This window comes from Lithobates pipiens, unplaced genomic scaffold (assembly GCF_037356315.1).
Source record: "Lithobates pipiens isolate NorthernLeopardFrog02 unplaced genomic scaffold, aLitPip1_a1.2 Scaffold_28, whole genome shotgun sequence".
NCBI lineage: Eukaryota > Metazoa > Chordata > Amphibia > Anura > Ranidae > Lithobates > Lithobates pipiens.
Genome location: NW_027507789.1, coordinates 79,699,845 through 79,721,199, shown reverse-complemented (window position 1 = coordinate 79,721,199; position 21,355 = coordinate 79,699,845). Strand labels below are relative to the sequence as shown.

The 21,355-nt window shown below is 47.7% G+C and overlaps 2 pseudogenes; both read right to left on the bottom strand.

Moving 5' to 3' along the window:
- Positions 1-12,408: 12,408 nt before the first annotated feature.
- On the bottom strand, positions 12,409-12,527 carry LOC143936919 (5S ribosomal RNA; annotated as a pseudogene).
- A 98-nt stretch (positions 12,528-12,625) lies between these two features.
- LOC143936791 (5S ribosomal RNA) lies at positions 12,626-12,745 on the bottom strand (annotated as a pseudogene).
- Between the last annotated feature and the right edge of the window lie 8,610 nt (positions 12,746-21,355).

Here is a 21,355-nt window from a genome sequence, read left to right as displayed (position 1 = left end):
ATTCCAATTATACTGTATAACTTCTTTTTAATACCCCGGCCTCACTGTCAGCTTGTCTCTGTACACTAGCCTCTCTGTTTTCCCTAGTCTCTCTGTATAAAATAGCCTCTCTGTATACACTTGTCTGTCGGTATACTCTAGCAAGTCTGCATACACTAGCCTCTCTGTGTAAAACAGCCTCTCCCTTTGTATAACCTAGCCTCCATCTCTGCATACCCAGGAAGTTCTTCTGTATAATCTAGCCTGTCTTTTTTACACATTAGCCCCTCTGTATAAACTAGCCGGTCCTCTGTATACACTTGTCCGTCTGTATACACTAGCAAGTCTGTGTAACCAAGCCTCTCTCTCTGTATACCCTAGCCTCCATCAATGCATAACCAGGACGTTCTTCTGTATAATCCAGCCTATCTGTATACACTAGCCTGTCTTTTGTACAAATTAGCCTCTCTGTCCATCTGTATACACTAGTAAGTATGCATACTCTAGCCTCTCTCTCTGTATACCCTAGCCTCCATCTCTACATACCCAGGAAGTTTTTCTGTATAATCTAGCCTATCTGTATACACTAGCCTGTCTTTTGTACACATTAGCCTCTCTATATAAACTAGCCGGTCTTCTGTATACACGAGCCTCTCTGTATACTCTTGGTTGTCTTTTGTATACACTAGCTTCTCTTTATACATTAGCTCTCTGTATTCCCAAGCCTCTCTGTATACTCTAGTCCGTCTGTATACACTAGCAAGTCTGCATACACTTGCCTCTCTGTGTAACCCAGCCTCTCTCTTTGTATACCCTAGCCTCCATCTCTGCATGCCCAGGACGTTTTTCTGTATAATCTAGCCTATCTGTATACACTAGCCTGTCTTTTGTACACATTAGACTCTCTGTATAAACTAGCCGGCCTTCTGTATACAGTAGTCTGTCTTTATACACTAGCAAGTCTGTGTATTCCTAGCCTCCATCTCTGCATACCCAGGATGTCCTTCTGTATAATCTAGCCTATCTATATACACTAGCCTGTGTTTTGTACACATTAGCCTCTCTGTATGAACTAGTTGGTCTGCATACACCAGCCTTTCTATGTAACCCAGCCTCTCTCTCTGTATAAAAAAACGATCAAAAACAGCGCATCAAAGGGACTAGTAGATTGATGTGAAAAAGACTTTAAAATGTCATTTATTAAATGTAAAAAATAAACACAGACATCTGATCCCTGCAGGATCTCAAACACATAAAAAACACCAATCATAAAACGGACAGATGTTTGATAATGAAAAGCTCCTCAGATCTCTCAATTATAACTTTGGAAAGGTCAAAACCAACGACCAATGTGCACAGCTTTCGAATGCCTAATGAATGCAATCAATCATCTGAAAGAACCCAAAAAGTCAGTGTAAACGAATGGAACAACGTTTCTAGGGACACTCACTTCATAGGTGTTCAATGGGCTGCAGAGCTGATGAGTCCAGTCTGATGACCGAGGGGGAGGTGTTTATTTCAGCTCCATCTGAAGCGTTCGGCTTGGAGGCAGAGGTGTAATGCTGCACGCTAGGTGGTAAGGATCAAGCTTAGTCACCAGATGATATCAGCTGTACACATAGGCAGCTTGGAGAACGCTGCACTGCCTGCAGTGCGGCTTGTCCGAGCGGCTGTGGATCACATGAGAGGCTTGTCACGTGGAAGGCTGTGAAGGGGAAGGTTGCTATGCCGACTCTCCTGCTTACATGTTTCGCGCAAGGACAAAGCGCAGGAGCGCGAAACATGTAAGCAGGAGAGTCGGCATAGCAACCTTCCCCTTCACAGCCTTCCACGTGACAAGCCTCTCATGTGATCCACAGCCGCTCGGACAAGCCGCACTGCAGGCAGTGCAGCGTTCTCCAAGCTGCCTATGTGTACAGCTGATATCATCTGGTGACTAAGCTTGATCCTTACCACCTAGCGTGCAGCATTACACCTCTGCCTCCAAGCCGAACGCTTCAGATGGAGCTGAAATAAACACCTCCCCCTCGGTCATCAGACTGGACTCATCAGCTCTGCAGCCCATTGAACACCTATGAAGTGAGTGTCCCTAGAAACGTTGTTCCATTCGTTTACACTGACTTTTTGGGTTCTTTCAGATGATTGATTGCATTCATTAGGCATTCGAAAGCTGTGCACATTGGTCGTTGGTTTTGACCTTTCCAAAGTTATAATTGAGAGATCTGAGGAGCTTTTCATTATCAAACATCTGTCCGTTTTATGATTGGTGTTTTTTATGTGTTTGAGATCCTGCAGGGATCAGATGTCTGTGTTTATTTTTTACATTTAATAAATGACATTTTAAAGTCTTTTTCACATCAATCTACTAGTCCCTTTGATGCGCTGTTTTTGATCGTTTTTTCTGCTGCATCCATTTTTTACCAAGTCCATAATGGGTTAACAGCCGCACATTGAGACCATCTACAGGACATTTATTTAAATAAACAAACATCCCACGAGATAGTCAAACGCTCTTAAAGAGACCATTCATTTGTGCGCCAACTTTATCTTGTTTCTCTCTCTGTATACCCTAGCCTCCATCTCTGCATACCCAAGATGTTCTTCTCTATAATCTAGCCTATTTGTATACACTAGCTTGCCTTTTGCACACATTAGCCTCTCTATATAAACTAGCCGGTCTAGTGTATACAGACGGACTAGTGTATACAGAGGACCGGATAGTTTATACAGAGAGACTAATGTGTACAAAAGACAGGCTAATGTATACAGATAGGCTAGATTATACAGAAGAACGTCCTGGGTATGCAGAGCGCTCAGCTTCAAGGGATGGCCAACATGAGTAATATGAGGGACACTCCTACCAGATCTGACTTTCATCCCCTTGCCCTCTATGATCCGGTCATCTGGTGACAGTTTTATGCACTCCCGTGCCCCCTCCCATTCATAATCCCTACCGATCTTTTCTTCCGCTGCTCACAGGAACACACTGGATGACTTGTCTAATTAACCAACTTGTACAAGACACCGCTATCCTTCTGTCTTACACCGGTCCCCCTTGGAGGCTTTACCCCTCACTGTTTGGGTGGTCCCTGCCTCCCCCTGGATGCTCCACATATACCCCGACGACATTGTAGGAGGGGCACCACTTGACAGGACATGGGGCTGTCATGCCGGTGGCATCTCCCATTGGAGGAAGGGATGATGGCCCCAACCCCTTGGCAGCAGGTTCTTTCATGTACAGACCAGGGCGGCTCATCTTGCCTTCTGGAGTCTTGACCTTTGAGGGGGGAGTTGCACTTTGGGGGGTCTGAGTGATACCTAGTGCGCTGTACTGGAAGGGCTTGACATTCCCGCATATGTGTCCCCTCCCCCTGGTAGCGCCCCTCGTCCCCCCCCCCTCTGGCCCCCACCTACTCTTTGCCGACATTGCCTTCTGCAGCTTTCGGGGACACCCTGGATGACTTATTTATTGAGCCTATTGGTACGAGACACTGCTTCCCTCCAGTTTGACTCTGGACCCCCCTGGAGGATTTACCCCTTACTGTTTGGGCGGTCCCAGCCTCCCTCTGGATGCTCTACACAGCCCTCGATGGTGATACAGGAGAGACACTAATTGGCGGGCCCCAGGACTGCTGCTCGGGTGAAGTCTCCCGTTGGATGGCGGGATGGTGGCCCCAGGCCCTTGCCTGCCGGATTCTCCATGCACCGACCAAGGCTGCTCCTCTTTCATCTTGATGTGGTGACCATGGAGGGGAGGAGTTGAAATTTATGGCGTCCGGGTGGTTGCTGGTGTGAGTGCCCCCCTTCCCTAATTTCCCTCTCCCCCTGGGGTTGAGGTGCCCGGCCTCTTTTTCCCTTTACCTTTCCTTCCATTTGCCCTTCCTTTCTCCCCCTTTGTTCCGGCCATCCATTACCTACCCAATACCTACCTTGGTTCAACTTTCTTTGCTTTTCTCTGACGTCCCCCTCCCCCTCCCCGAGGAGCGATGGCAGACTCATTTAAGGTCACCTCTCTAAACGTTAAGGGACTGAACTCCCCTGAAAAATGGTGGATCCTCCTATGAGAACTGAATACTTCCTGAACTGATGTGGCCTTTATACAAGAAACACATTTTAAAAATACTAGCCTCCCCTTTCTATGGTCGAGATCCTTCCCTAAGGTCTACCACTCTACTAACCCCTCCTCTAAGACCAAGGGAGTCTCCATTCTGATCTCTAGCAGGCTCCCCTGGGTTCTGCAGGATTCTCTGGTGGACCCTGGGGGGCCAATATCTTTTTCTTAGGGGCCACATTGGAGAGCTCCTTTTTACATTTGCCACTGTGTACGCTCCCAGTGATCACCAAGACACGTTCCTCAGAACTACCCTGCACAGATTATGTGACTTGATTCCACATGACCAACTGTACTTGGTGACCTCTTCCTCCATCAGCCATATTACTTGGTCCGACCACGCTCCTGTAGTCCTTACCTACACCCTCTCTAGGAACCCCTCACCTAGGTCTCTATTCTGGTACCTTAATGAGAGCCTCCTCCAGATACCGTAAGTTTTAGCAGATGTGACCAGGGAATTGGACCTTTATTTCCAAGAAAACTAAACGCAGGACTGCGACCCGGGGATAATTTGGGAGGCTCACAAGTCTGTACTCCGCAGGGTACTTATCAGGCATGGGGCGCGCATCAAACGAACACGGAAGGAACAGCTTGCTAATCTGTTTCGTGAACTTGCCTCTGTGGAAGCAAAACATAAACATGCCCCCTCACGGACCATAGAGATTGAATTGGGGACACTCCGTACCCAGATTACTGACTTACTCCATTATAAAGCGAAAGCGGCACTCCAGTTTTGTCGTAAACAGACGTAGGAGTCAGGGGACAAATGCAGAAAAATCGTAGCCAAGTCGGTAAAGGAGTTGAAATCTGCCTCTTACATACCACAGTTGATGGATGAGAATGGCCAGAGGGCCTCTACCCCAACCCAAATAGCCAAAGTCTTTGAAAAATTTTACTCTGATCTCTACAACCTGCCCGATTCAAGGTCCAGACAGGACAATATAGACAGATATGTAACCGGTTCTGGTCTACCCACCCTCTCATCGGAATCACGGGAGTACTTGGAGGACCCAATCACACTGGAAGAAGTCCAGACGTCCATGGGACCTACGAAGGTGGGTAAGGCTCCGGGCCCTGACGGATATACCGCACAATACTATAAGACCTTCCTCCCTATTCTCGGCCCGCGCTTGGTGAATTTATTTAATACTCTGAGCTCGAATGGGGATTTTCCTGAGGATACCCTTAGAGCCCACATCTCGTTGATACCTAAGGAGGGCAAAGACCTGGGCCTATGTGGGAGCTACAGACCCATTTCCCTCCTAAATTCGGTCCTAAAACTATTCTCTAAAATCCTCACCACGCGATTGGCACAGCACTTGCAGTCCCTTATACACATTGACCAGTTAGGTTTTATTCCCACCAGGGAAGATAGGGACAACACCATTGAGGTGCTTACCCTGGTCCATAAAGCAAAGTCATCTGGGACCCCTTGTCTTTTCGTGAGTACTGATGCCGAGAAGGCTTTTGATCGGGTCAAATGGACATTCATGTTCTCGGTCCTTCGCCATATAGGTCTGAGTGAACGGATGCTGGCATGGATAAGTAAGATATACTCACGCTCCCTTCAGCTCAAGTCAAAGCGAATGGGGTGCTCTCATCTCCCCTTGACATCGGGAATGGGACCAGACAGGGTTGCCCCCTGTCGCCCCTATTATTCGCACTGTCATTGGAACCCTTTCTCTCCACAATTCGACAAAACTCAGACATAACGGGACTCCAAATGGGTACTATTGAGTGCAAGATATCTGCCTACGCGGATGACATGCTGTTCTCGCTGACGAATCCCAGAGTTTCCTTGCCAAATCTCCTTCGGGAATTCCACATATACGGGATACTTCTTGAAATCAGAGGCCATGGGGGTTGCAGTCCGGACAGGGGTGAGATAGGACTTGTGCATCACATAGTACTGCGTTAGTCGGTCAGGTAGGTTAAGCGAAGCCTGTTTAATGTTCTCAAGAGCATCCTCCCATTCCTCCCCATCAAAGGGACCTATATCCTCTTCCCATCTCAACCTAGCCCGTTCAGTGATTTGCGCCACCAAGCGGGCCCGGAGTAGGCTGTATAGAGTCGAGATCAATTTAGTCGGTTTGTCCCCCATAATTACATCTGTCAAAGCCAATGACTGCACATTCGGGAAGTCCTGGGCAAATTGCGCACGGAGCGTGTGTCGCAATTGCAAGTAGCGAAAGTGCATATGAGGGGGTATGTTAAATTCCACTTGTAGGGAGGGAAAATCCCTTACGCCCATAGGAGACACCACCTGGTGCAGATAAAGTATCCCCCTAGAAGCCCACAAGTCTACATCTGGTAAGCCAAACAACTCACGAAGTAGGGGGTTGCGCCATAACGTTGGATGTGAGTGGTGATAGTCAGCTCCCAGTAATCTAAGGGCTAGCTTCCAAATACTCCGGTGGTGTGGCAGGATCCAGAACCGGGCATCCCTATCCCCACCACCCCGAAAAATCCTCTGAAGTGGAGTGTCAACAGGGGATTCAGCCCTCCCGCCCACCAAGGCCTGGTATCTGTGACTATCCGCCCTATGGAGGTGATAAAAATGGGAAACCTGGGCTGCTATGTAGTATGTGTGGAAATCAGGGAGAGCCAATCCCCCCATAGAGGTCGGGTTTTTAAGTGTGTTCCATGCCAACTTATGTCTAGATGGGCCCCAGATAAAGGTGTTTAAGACACCGTCTAATGTTTTAAAGAACGCCACAGGGACCATGACAGGGGAATGCCAAAGTACATAAAGGAGTTTCGGCAGGAGGATCATTTTAGTAATATTGATCCGTCCCATAACCCCAATGGGGAGACGGGACCATGCCTTAGTCTTCTCCCGCACATACAGAAGCAGTGGTTCAAGATTGAGAAGAATATACTCCCTGGGCTCCCTCGTAACCTGCACTCCCAGATACTGGATGGAGGATACCCTGGAGAGCGGGAGAGAAGCTGCACTCCGGTCCGGGGGGAACAAGTCAATGGGTAAAACCTGTGACTTGGTCCAATTAATACGCAGATCGGAATGACCACCAAACTCCTCTATGACCCCCAGGGCAGCTCCCAACGACTGACCCGAGTCCTCTAAATACAGTAAAGTATCATCCGCATACATACTCACCGACTCCACCAGAGAGCCGCGTCGGAGGCCTACTACAGCCGGGTGTGCCCGAAGTGCAGCAGCCAACGGTTCTGCCGCCAAAGCATATAGCATAGGAGAGAGCGGACAACCCTGACGTGTGCCACGGCCCAACTGAAAGGGGTCCGACACCCATCCATTAACCGCTACTCTAGCCATTGGGCGATAGTATAGGAGAGTAATCCATTTAATAAAATTGGGGCCAAACCCAAATTTACCCAAGCATTCCCAAAGATAATTCCACTCAATGGAATCAAACGCCTTAGCGGCATCCAGTGACACCACCACCCTCGATCCCACTCTGTCATGCTCAGCCTGGATATTCATATATAACCGACGGATATTAATGGCCGTGTTTTTCACGGGCATAAATCCCGTTTGATCAGGGTGAATAAGTGATAGGATGATGCCACTCAAACGGGTGGCAAGTACTTTAGCCAAAATTTTAATATCTTCTTGGAGCAGTGAGATGGGGCGGTAGGAATCCGGGGAGTGGGGATCCTTTCCTGGCTTGGGTATCACTATAATAACTGCCTGCCTTAGAGTATCAGATAGGGACTCGGATTCAAATATGTGTGTATATAATCTCAACAATTCTGGCACTAGTATCTCAGAGTAGTGGGCATAGAAATCCAGAGGAATACCATCCAGTCCAGGGGCCTTAGCTGCTGCAAGGGATGCCACCGCTAGCCTAATCTCATCTGCCGATATCGGGGCCTCAAGAGACTCAACCTGAGCCTCGGACAGGTGGGGAAGAGAGACATCTCGGAGGTATGCCCCCGTCTCAGTCCTCGGCCTATGTACCTGCGACTCATAGAGGGCAGCATAGTAAGCACGAAACATGGTGGCCACTGTTGGCGGATCAGTCACCTCCGCACCCCCATTGTCAGTCAACGAAACCACCACCGGGGGCTTGGAGTCCCGATGCGCCAAGTAGGCCAACAACTTTCCCGCCCTCTCTCCCTGTTCAAACACCCGTTGCTTAACAAAAAACAACTTTTGCTTAGCCTGTTCAGTGTGGAGGTGATCTACTATCCTTGTGTGGTGTCTTAATATCTGGGCCTTAGCAGGTGTGGGGTCAGTGGTGAAGTCAGTGGTCACCGAGTCCAGCTCCCGTAGGGCATTAGACAGCAAAGTCTTGGAGGTACGCTTCAACCGGTTAATCCGGTGTGTTAAAGTGGAGCGTACGTGCAGTTTAAAAGCCTCCCAGGTACAATCAACCGGAGCCGTTCCCTGATTAGTAGTAAAGAAAAAACGCCATTTATCCCCTAAGTCTTCACTGTCACTCAAGGCGGTTAACCAGAAGGGGTGAAGCCGCCATGGTTTCGGTCCAGTAGGCCGGGTCAAGGAAAAAATTGCCCAGCAAGGGGCGTGGTCTGACAATGATCTAGCATAATAGCCTGTGTCTACTAGCCTGGGTAACAACTGGGCGGACACAGCAATATAATCAATGCGTGACATGGTGGAGTGAGTTGCAGAGAAACAGGAGTAAACACGTTTAGCCTGATATTGAAATCGCCATAGATCTGTAAGAGAGAATTCCTGAAACGTGCGACCTAGGCCAGTGTCCCCCTGTGGATGGTCCCCTCGAGTAGAGCTCATTCTATCCACCCCTGGATTCAAAACCATATTAAAATCTCCCAGCCAAATCGCTGGGACATTAGGGTGTTGAGCCATAAAAAATAATCCCTCTGTAATTAGTCTATGATCGTAGGGCGGGGGTACGTAATAGGCGAGTATAATGTACTGTTCGCCGTGCAATAAGCAGTGTATAAATATATATCTGCCCTGTGGGTCTGTCTGTAAAGAAACCAAGGAAAACTGTGCCATCTTAGATATCAATACAGACACCCCACGATAATTGGACGTATGGGTGGCGTGGTAGGCCCAGCCAATCCACGGGCAACGCAAAGCTATTTGCAATCTCCCAGTTACATGCGTCTCCACCAGAACTGTGATATGCGCTCTATAAGTTTTAAGACACCCAAACACAGCCACCCTCTTAATTTTATCCCGAATTCCCCTGACATTCCACGTCAGTAACTTAAGGGTACCCATGGCATGGTCTCAGCCAATATCACAAGGAGAAAAATATTACCCACACCACCTGACAAAACAGTATCCATCCCCATATTCATCAGAGTAGACATAAAAAAGAGACATTTGTCTGTTCCATAACCAAATAAAGCTTGTGCCATAAACTAAGCATAGAACATAACATACCGTAACATAACAACTACAACCCATCCCCACCCTCCCTGCTCTCAGCCACCCCAACTTGGCTGGAGCTCCCTTCCCAAAACAAACCATATAACACTAGGCAATATCAGTAACAATAAGCCACGGGGGTGGACTTTGCCATATATGGACCCAGTGACAAGACCAAATCCTCTCTCGTCATAACCCGGCTTGTAGGCCGGAGCCGGACCATGCGTCCATTTCCCACCCCACTCCCATTGGTGTGGTGCCCAGTTCAGCAGCGGGACATAGCAGTCCAGTAAAGGGCATGTATCAGGAGAAAGTCAAAGTTCTGCAGTCCCATGCAGCAAGTCCAGATGACCCGCAACCCCACCACCCACCCAGGGAAAGGGCCCAATAAAGCCCGCCAAGCGGGCCCCCCAAACTAACAGGGAGGGGGAAGGGGTACTGTGTAATGAACCAGGGGGATGCCCGCAGAGCGTGGCCATAGGCAGCAGCAAATGTTCAGTCCACAAGAATAACGGCCATCCATGGTAGAGAGGGGGAACATAAGTATCAATTCAGGGACTGAGGTTAGTGAACCACGCATAGGCAGTCCAACAGCGATCTGCTTGCACACGGGCAAATAGAAAGGGGGGAGCAGATAGAGTACTCACAAATCCTCCAACGATTTTAGTCCCGAGGTGGCCGATTTCGAGCCGAGTCTCTCTGGTCCAACCAGGATACCGCCATCTCAGGATCTTCAAAAAAGTGGGCCCTATCTTCCCCCACAACGCGGAGTCTGGCCGGGTACAACATAGCGTATTTGAGGTGATGTGCCCTGAGGCGCCGCTTAACTTCCACGAATCGGGAACAACGTTTTTGAACTTCTGCGGAGAAGTCGGGAAACACCGATATATGTCCGTTCTGAAACGGGATGTTGCCTTTTTCTCGGGTAAGGCGAAGGATAGCATCCCTATCACGGTAGTTTAGCAGCTTAGCAATGCACGTGCGGGGAGGTGCCCCCTCCGGCGGCGGGCGGGCAGGCATTCTGTGGGGCCTTTCGATAATAAAGGAGGTAGAGAACGCCTCCCTACCATAGGCCTTGATCAGGAGAGATTCCAGAAATGTCGCCGGGTCAGCCCCCTCGGAGCCCTCCGGTAGGCCGATGAATCGGAGGTTAGATCTGCGGGCCCTATTCTCGAGGTCATCCTGTTTCTGGGCCAGCTGCTGGAGTTGTCTTTGCACATCCTCCTGGGCATGCTGCAGAGGGAACAGGACATCTTCAGCCTGACTGATCCGGGTTTCAGTTTCCTTCACTCTGTCATGCAGTTTAGCCATGTCCTGCCGGATAAGTGAGACGTCCACCTTGACCTCCTCAAGCTTAGTTGTCAGTGTGGCCTGGCAGGTAGAAATCGCCTCCAGCACCTTCGCCGTGTCTGAGGTAGCAGGTTCTGCAGTCAGAGGGGACTGTCCGCCATGTTGGCCCTCGTGGTCCCGCCGGAATTTTTCAAGAGATGCCGCCGCTGCAGACTGCTTCTTCATCGGAGACATTGTCCCAAGTTATACACGGGAAAGTAACGGTATTACACCAGTAAAGTTGCAGGTAAAATAGTCAGTGGGCACCCAGGATCACTGCAGGAGATCACGGTAGGAGCGGAGCTCAGGTCACAAGCGTCCTACTCCATTGCTGTCCTGGCCACGCCCCCGGCCATCCAAACTTTGAACCGGGGACCCACTTAGAAATTCCAACCTAGACCATGCGTCTAAATTCGTCATTGACGGAAAATGGCCTTCTTTCTCAACCCTAACAGATCCGACAGGGCTTTTCCAACTGCCTTTTTGGAGAGCGGCGCAATGACATCATTTTCTCCTTTCCATTCCCAATCCTCAAACTTTCATCCGCCCTCAGACGGAGATTGAAACTCTATGCAGGAGCGAAGGCCCTTTGGCCCACATTCTCTCTCAAACAGATCACCCACACTTAACCTGTCTGTCCAACTGGGAAAAAGACCTTAATTGCTCGTTTTCCCCAGCACAGAGACAACGCATTATCACTTTGGCTCTCAAAACCTCACTGTGCACGAAGATACAGGAGACAAATTTTAAACTTCTCACCAGGTGGTATTTGACACCATCAAAGCTGCATAAATGTTTCCCCTCTTCCTCGAACATATGCTGGAGGTGTGGAGAAGAAGAGGGCACGTTGCTCCACATTTTTTGGTCCTGCCCCAGCTTGGTGGACTTCTGGACAGAGATCCGATGCATAACACAAAAATTCACAAACTTCTCCATCCCGGAAAAGGCTGCATTCTTTCTCTTGCACCATTCACAGATTCCCATTAAGAAGTACAAAATATCAATTTTACGGCATGTGATAAATGCGGCGAAATCCTGCATCCCTCTCTATTGGAAAAAATGTTCCCCCCCTTTCATTACTCACTGGCTTAGGAAAATAGAGGACATTAAAAAAATGGAGGACTTGATCTTCACATCACAAGGTAAACAAAAATGTTTTAAACAAATCTGGGACATCTGGAATACCTTTATATTCTTGCTGGAAGGATGTCGCCTGCTATCGCCTTAGTGCTCTGAGCTTTCCTTGCCTGGCCCCTTGGGCAGTGGCTGCCCTCGTGTCTCATCCCCTCTTCTCCTTTCCTGATCTTTCACACCTTCTCTTTTCTGCCTTCTTCCCCTATCTCTCGCCGTCCACCCCCTCTCTCTTTTGGAAAAAGTGGAAAATTGGGAATGACGGCCCCACACCCCCCTCTGGATGGATTATGCCGGAGGGACCTGGGGTTTGTGTGACTCTTGATCTTGGTATAGTACTTTATCCGTGCCTCGAATCATTATGATTGATGGAAGGCAGACTCACAGTTGTAAATATACCTGTATCAAGCATTGTTCAGCTGCTTTTTGCTCTGTATTTCTCTGTTGCATTATGTACTCGGGGGACCGCCTTCCCCTGTTTGGAGAAAAAATTATCTTTGAAAAAAAAAAAAGAAGCCTACGACACCTGGTATTCCCAGGCGGTCTCCCATCCAGGCATTAACCAGGCCCGACCCTGCTTAGCCTCCAAGATCAGACGAGATGGAACAGATTCAGGGTGATGTGGCCGTAGCCAATATCTTCAGGCACGCTCAACTCTCTTGACAAACGCCAAGATTGTCACCTTGGGAACAAGCGGAAAAAAATAGGTCAATGCCAACAACATAAAAAGAAGCCTACGGCATCTGGAAATCCCAGGCGGTCTCCCATCCAGGTACTAAACTTGTCCCAACCCTGCTTAGCTTCTGAGATCAGATGAGATTGGGCTCTTTCAGGGTGATGTAGCCGTAGGAGATTTCTTCAGGCACTCGCAACCCTCTTGACTAACGCCAAGATGGTCACCTTGGGAAACAAACAAAAAAAACAAGTCAATGCCAACAACATAAGAAGAAGTCTACAGCACCTAGTATTCCCAGGTGGTCTCCCATCCTGGTAGTAACAAGGCCCGACCCTATTTAGTCTCTGAGATCAGAGGAGATTGGGCGCTTTCAGGGTTATGTGCCCATAGGCAATCTCTTTGGGCACTCACAACCCTCTTGACAAATGCCAAGATAGTCACCTTGAGATACAAGCAAAAAACAAACAGGTCAATGTCAACAACATAATAAGAAAAATACGGCACCTGGTATTTCAACGCCATCTCCCATCCAGGTACTAACTAGGCCCGACCCTTCTTAGCCTCGGAGATGAGAAGAGATAGGGCTCTTTCAGGGTGAAGCTGCTGTAAGCGATCTCTTTGGGCACTCTCAACCCTCTTGACAAATGCCAAGATGGTCACCTTGGGAAACAAGCGAAGAAAAAAAACGAATCAACGCCAACAACATAAAAAGAAGCCTACAATAACTGGTATTCCTAGGTGGTCTCCCATCCAGGTACTAACCAGGCCTGACTCTTCTTAGCCTTTAAGATAAGACAAGATTGAGTGCTTTCAGAGTGATATGGCCATAGGCAATCTCTTCAGGCCCTCTCAACCCTCTTGACAAACACCAAGATGGTCACCTTGGGAAACAAGCGAGAAAAAAAACAGGTCAATGCCAACAACATAAAAAGAAGCCTACGACAGCTGGTATTCCCAGGCGGTCTCCCATCCAGGTACTAACATGGCCCGACTCTTCTTAGCCTCCAACATCAAACGAGATCGGGTGCTTTCGGGGTGATGTGTCCATAGGCAGTCTCTTCAGGCACTTTCAACCCTCTTGACAAACGCAAAGATGGTCCCCTTGGGAAACAAGGCAAAAAAAAAAAGTCAATGCCAACAAACTAGCCGGTCTTCTGCATACACGAGCCTCTCTGTATACCCTTGGTTGTCTTTTGTATACACTAGCTTCTCTTTATACATTAGCTCTCTGTATACCCAAGCCTCTCTGTATACACTAGTCCGTCTGTATACACTAGCAAGTCTGCATACACTAGCCTCTCTGTGTAACCCAGCCTCTCTCTCTGTATACCCTAGCCTCCATCTCTGCATACCCAGGACGTTCTTCTGTATAATCTAACCTATTTGTATAAACTAGCCTGTCTTTTGTACACATTAGCCTCTCTGTATAAACTAGAAAGGTCTTCTGTATACACTAGTCTGTCTGTATATACTAGCAAGTATGCATACTCTATCCTCTCTCTCTTTATACCCTAGCCTCCATCTCTGCATACCCAGGACGTTCTTCTGTATAATCTAGCCTATCTGTATACACTAGCCTGTCTTTTGTAAACATTAGCCTCTCTGTATAAACTAGCCGGTCCTCTGTATACACTAGTCCATCTGTATACAGTAGCAAGGATGCATACTCTGACCTCTCTCTCTGTATAGTCTAGCCTCCATCTCTGCATACCCAGGATGTTCTTCTGTATAATCTAGCCTATCTGTATGCAATAGCCTGTCTTTTTTACACGTTAGCCTCTCTGTATAAGCTAGCGGGTCTTCCGTATACACTAGTCCTTCTGTATACATTAGCAAGTCTGTGTAACCCAGTCTTTCTCTCTGTATAACCTATCCTCCATCTCTGCATACCCGGGAAGATTTTGTGTATAATCTAGCCTATCTGTATACACTAGCCTGTCTTTTGTACACATTAGCCTCTCTGTATAAACTAGCCGGCCTTCTGTATACACGAGCCTCTCTGTATACCCTTGGTTGTCTTTTTTATACACTAGCTTCTCTTTATACATTAGCTCTCTGTATACCAAGCCTCTCTGTATACACTAGTCCGTCTGTATACACTAGCAAGTCTGCATACACTAGCCTCCCTTTATATCCCAGCCTCTATCTTTATATACTCTAGCCTCCATCTCTGCATACCCAGGACGTTCTTCTGTATAATCTAGCCTATCTGTATACATTAGCCTGTCCTTTGTACACATTAGCCTCTCTGTATAAACTAGCCGGTCCTCTGTATACACAAGTCCATCTGTATACACTAGCAAGTCTGTGTAACCAAGCCTCTCTCTCTGTATACCCTAGCCTCCATCTCTGCATAACCCGGACATTCTTCTGTATAATCTACCCTATCTGTATACACTAGACTGTCTTTTGTACACATTAGCCTCTCTGTATAAACTGGCCGGTCTTCTGTATACACTAGTTTGTCTGTATACACTAGCAAGTCTGCATACTCCTGCCTCTCTGTGTAACCCAGCCTCTCTCTCTGTATACCCTAGCCTCCATCTGTGCATACCCAGGACGTTCTGCTGTATAATCTAGCCTATCTGTATACAATAGCCTGTTTTTTGTACTTGTTAGACTCTCTGTATAAACTAGCCGGTCTTCTGTATACACTAGTCCGTCTGTATACACTAGCAAGTATGCATACTCTAGCCTCTCTCTCTGTATACCCTAGCCTCCATCTCTGCATACCCAGGACGCTCTTCTGTATAATCTAGCCTATCTGTATACACTAGCCTGTCTTTTGTACACATTAGAATCTCTGTATAAACTAGCCGGTCCTCTGTATACACTAGTCCGACTGTATACATTAGCAAGTCTGTGTAACCAAGCCTCTTTCTCTGTATACCTTAGCCTCCATCTCTACATATCCAGGATGTTCTTTTGTATAATCTAGCCTATCTGTATACACTAGCCTGTCTTTTGTACACATTAGCCTCTCTGTATAAACTTGCTGGTCTTCTGCATACACGAGCCTCTCTGTATACACTTGGTTGTCTTTTGTATACAATAGCTTCTCTTTATACATTAGCTCTCTGTATGCCTAAGCCTCTCTGTATCACGAGTCTGTCTTTATACACTAAAAAGTCTTTATACACTAGCCTCTCTTTGTAACCCAGCCTCTCTCTCTGTATACCATAGCCTCCATCTCTGCATACCCAGGAAGTTTTTCTGTATAATCTAGCCTATCTGTATACACTAGCCTGTCTTTTGTACACATTAGCCTCTCTGTATAAACTAGCCGGTCTTCTGTATCAACGAGCCTCTCTGTATACCCTTGGATGTCTTTTGTATACACTAGCATCTCTTTATACATTAGCTCTCTGTATACCAAGCCTCTCTGTATGCACTAGTCCGTCTGTATACACTAGCAAGTGTGCATACACTAGCCTCTCTGTGTATCCCAGCCTCTCTCTTTGTATACTCTAGCCTCCATCTCTGCATACCCAGGACGTTCTTCTGTATAATCTAGCCTATCTTTATACACTAGCCTGTCTTTTGTACACATTAGCCTCTCTGTATAAACTAGCCTGTCCTCTGTATACACAAGTCCATCTGTATACACTAGCAAGTCTGTGTAACCAAGCCTCTCTCTCTGTATACCCTAGCCTCCATCTCTGCATAACCCGGACGTTCTTCTGTATAATCTAGTCTATCTGTATACACTAGACTGTCTTTTGTACACATTAGCCTCTCTGTATAAACTAGCTGGTCTACTGTATACACTAGTCCGTCTGTATACACTAGCAAGTCAGCATACTCCTGCCTCTCTGTGTAACCCAGCCTCTCTCTCTGTATACCCTAGCCTCCATCTCTGCATACCCAGGACGTTCTTCTGTATAATCTAGCCTATCTGTATACACTAGCCTGTCTTTTGTACACATTAGCCTCTCTGTATAAACTAGCCAGTCTTCTGTATACACTAGTCCGTCTGTATACACTAGCAAGTCTGCATACTCCTGCCTCTCTGTGTAACCCAGCCTCTCTCTCTGTAAACCCTAGCCTCCATCTGTGCATACACAGGACGTTCTTCTGTATAATCTAGCCTATCTGTATACACTAGCCTGTCTTTTATCTGTATACACTAGCCTGTCTTTTATCTGTATACACTAGCCTGTCTTTTGTACACATTAGCCTCTCTGTATAAACTTGCTGGTCTTCTGCATACACGAGCCTCTCTGTATACCCTTGGTTGTCTTTTGTATACACTAGCTTCTCTTTATACATTAGCTCTCTGTATACCCAAGCCTCTCTGTATACACTAGTCCGTCTGTATACACTAGCAAGTCTGCATACACTAGCCTCTCTGTGTAACCCAGCCTCTCTCTCTGTATACCCTAGCCTCCATCTATGCATACCCAGGACGTTCTTCTGTATAATCTAGCCTATTTGTATACACTAGCCTGTCTTTTGTACACATTAGCCTCTCTGTATAAACTTGCCGGTCTTCTGCATACACGAGCCTCTCTGTATACCATTGGTTGTCTTTTGTATACACTAGCTTCTCTTTATACATTAGCTCTCTGTATACCCAAGCCTCTCTGTATCACAAGTCCGTCTGTATACACTAGCAAGTCTGCATACACTATCCTGTCTGTGTAACCCAGCCTCTCTCTCTGTATACCCTAGCCTCCATCTCTGCATACCCAGGACGTCCTTCTCTATAATCTAGCCTATTTTTATACACTAGCCTGTCTTTTGTACACATTAGACTCTCTGTATAAACTAGCCAGTGTTCTGTATACACTACTCCGTCTGTATACACTAGCAAGTATGCATACTCTAGCCTCTCTCTCTGTATACCCTAGCCTCCATCTCTGCATACCCAGGACGTTCTTCTGTATAATCTTGCCTATCTATATACACTAGCCTGTGTTTTGTACACATTAGCCTCTCTGTATAAACTAGTCGGTCTTCTGTATACACGAGCCTCTCTGTATACCCTTGGATGTCTTTTGTATACACTAGCTTCTCTTTATAGATTAGCTCTCTGTATACCCAAGCCTCTCTGTATACACTAGTCCGTCTGTATACACTAGCAAGTCTGCATACACGGGCCTCTCTGTGTAACCCAGCCTCTCTCTCTGTATACCCTAGCCTCCATCTCTGCATACCCAAGATGTTCTTCTCTATAATCTAGCCTATTTGTATACACTAGCCTTTCTTTTGCACACATTAGCCTCTCTATATAAACTAGCCGGTCTTCTGTATACACTAGTCCGTCTGTATACACTAGCAAGTATGCATACTCTAGCCTCTCTCTCTGTATACCCTAGCCTCCATCTCTGCATACCCAGGACTTTCTTCTGTATAATCTAGCCTATCTGTATACATTAGTGTATACAGATGGACTAGTGTGTACAGAGGACCGGCTAGATTATACAGAGAGGCTAATGTGTACAAAAGACAGGCTAATGTATACAGATAGGCTAGATTATACAGAAGAAAGTCCTGGGTATGCAGAGCGCTCAGCTTCAAGGGATGGCCAACGTGAGTAATATGAGGGACGCTCCTCACCACCCCACCTACCAGATCTGACTTTCATCCCCTTGCCCTCTCTGCCCCGGTCATCTGGTGGCAATTTTATGCACTCCCTGGCCCCTGCCCATTCATAATCCTTAACGACCTTGCCTTCCGCTGCTCACAGGAACACACTGGATGACTTGTCCAATTAACCAACTTGTACTTGTAGACACCGCTACCCTCATGTCTGACACCGGTCCCCCTTGGAGGCTTTATCCCTCACTGTTTGGGTGGTCCCTGCATCAACCTGGATGCTCCACATATACCCCGACGACATTGTCGGAGGGGCACCACTTGACAGGACACAGGCTGTCATGCCGGTGGCATCTCCCATTGGAGGAAGGGATGATGGTCCCAACCCCTTGGCAGCAGGTTCTTACATGTACAGACCAGGGCGGCTCATCTTCCCTTCTGGAGTCTTGATCTTAGAGGGGGGAGTTGCGCTTTGGGGGGTCTGAGTGATACCTAGTGCACTGTACTGGAAGGGCTTGACATTCCCGCATATTTGTCCCCTCCCCCTGGTTGCGCCCCTCGTCCCCTTCCCCTCTGGCCCCCACCTACTCTTTGCCAACATTGCCTTATGCAGCTTACGGGGACACCCTGGATGACTTATTTATTGAGCCTATTGATACAAGACACTGCTTCCCTCCAGTTTGACTCTGGACCCCCCTGGAGGATTTACCCCTTACTGTTTGGGCGGTCCCATCCTCCCTCCGGATGCTCTACACAGCCCCCGATGGCGATGCAGGAGAGACACTAATTGGGGGGCCCCAGGACTGCTGCTCGGGTGAAGTCTCCCATTGGATGGAGGGATGGTGGCCCCAGCCACTTGCCTGCCGGATTTTCCATGCACCGACCAGGGCTGCTCCCTTTCATCTTGATGTGGTGACCATGGAGGGGAGGAGTTGAAATGTATGGGGTCCGGGTGGTTGCTGGTGGGAGTGCGCTAAAGGACTTGACATTTCCGCATGTTTGTCCCCTCTCCCTTGCTGCCCCCCTTCCCTCCCCTCTTTCCCTCACCCTTTCCCCCCTCCCCCCCATTTCCCCCTTCCCTCCCCCTTTTCCCCCGGGGCATGGACAGGGGAGAGCGGGTAAAGAGAGGACAATCTGCCAAAGGGAGAAATGCATTTGTTCGGGGACTGCATGTACTTTTGGGGTATGGGATGGGGGGTGGTGGATCCCATTCTGTGATGCCTTTTCTGTTGTGACGGGCTCCCTCGTGCATGCCTAAGTTTAGGGCAAGCCGAGGAGACCCCTCAGTGCTGACAGTTATATGCTCTACCTCTGTTTTGATTATACTATTGTTTTTTGGTTCTATGATGTTACTGATTGTCTTTTATTTGCATACCTATATCAGACGTGACATTTACCACTGCCGGGACTGGGGGGACTAGGATCCGTGGGCTCCCTCTCCGACCTGTCTACCCACCAACCCAAGTAGGGCGGCGCTTTGAACCCAGTGTACATCTGGTAAGCGCTATAGCATAATTGTGCTGTTTTAGTAAACCCTTCCTGTACTGTTGAGTGCGGACAACCCTTAATTTCCCTCTCCCCCTGGGGTTGAGGTGCCCGGCCTCTTTTTCCCCTTACCTTTCCTTCCATTTGCCCTTCCTTTCTCCCCCTTAGTTCCCGCCATCCATTACCTACCCAATACCTACCTTGGTTCAACATTCTTTGCTTTTCTCTGACGTCCCCCTCCCCCTCCCAGAGGAGCGATGGCAGACTCAGTCAAGGTCACCTCTCTAAACGTTAAGGGACTGAACTCCCCTGAAAAACGGTGGATCCTCCTGTGAGAACTGAAGACTTCCTGTACTGATGTGGCCTTTATACAAGAAACACATTTTAAAAATACTAGCCTCCCCTTTCTATGGTCGAGATCCTTCCCTAAGGTCTACCACTCTACTAACCTCTCCTCTAAGACCAAGGGAGTCTCCATTCTGATCTCTAGCAGGCTCCCCTGGGTTCTCCAGGATTCTCTGGTGGACCCTGGGGGCCGATATCTATTTCTTAGGGGCCACATTGGAGAGCTCCTTTTTACATTTGCCACTGTGTACGCTCCCAATGATCACCAAGACACGTTCCTCAGAACTACCCTGCACAGATTATGTGACTTTCGGGAGGGCCACTTGATATTAGGTGGGGACTTCAATGTCCCCTTTCGCCATCGGTTGACACTACTGCCTCTTTCTCCTTGCTCCTCATTTCCTCTAGAAAGCGGATTACTAAGTGTTAAATGAATGACCAATTAGTTGATGTCTGGCGTCTGCAACACTCCGGGGAAAGGGACTACTTTTTTTGCTCTTCCCCGCACAAATCATACTTGAGGATAGACTTCTTCTTGATTCCACATGACCAACTGCACTTGGTGAGCTCTTCCTCCATCTGCCATATTACTTGGTCCGACCACGCTCCTGTAGCCCTTACCTACACCCTCTCTAGGAACCCCTCACCTAGGTCTCTATTCTGGCACCTTAATGAGAGCCTCCTCCAGATACTGGAAGTTTAAGCAGATGTGACCATGGAATTGGACCTTTATTTCTAAGAAAACTAAACTCAGGACTGCGACCCGGATAATTTGGGAGGCTCACAAGTCAGTACTCCGCAGGGTACTTATCAGGCACGGGGCGCGCATCAAACGAACACAGAAGGAACAGCTTGCTAATCTGTTTCGTGAACTTGCCTCTGTGGAAGCGAAACATAAGCATGCCCCCTCACGGACCTTAGAGATTGAATTGGGGACACTCCGTACCCAGATTACTGACCTACTCCATTATAAAGCGAAAGCAGCACTCCAGTTTTGTCATAAACTGACGTAGGAGTCAGGGGACAAATGCGGAAAAATCTTAGCCAGGTCGGTAAAGGAGTTGAAATCTGCCTCTTACATACCACAGTTGATAGATGAGAATGGCCAGAGGGCCTCTACCCCAACCCAAATAGCCAAAGTCTTTTCTATTTAAAGTATTCTTTATTCATTTTCTTCATAAATACAATCTTTATATCATATTATATCAAAATTTTAAACATATATAAAAAAAAAGGAAACCATTAGATCGTCAAGGGTACAGTCAATCCTTCATAATTTTAACAATTATCTGACTTCACAGCATTATTTCCCTTCAGGCAAAAGCAAAAAAAAAAAAAAACAAAAAAAAAAAAAAAAAAAAAAAATGTTCCCTCCCTCCGTCCCCCTCTCTCTCCACCTCCCTCCCTCTACATTGAA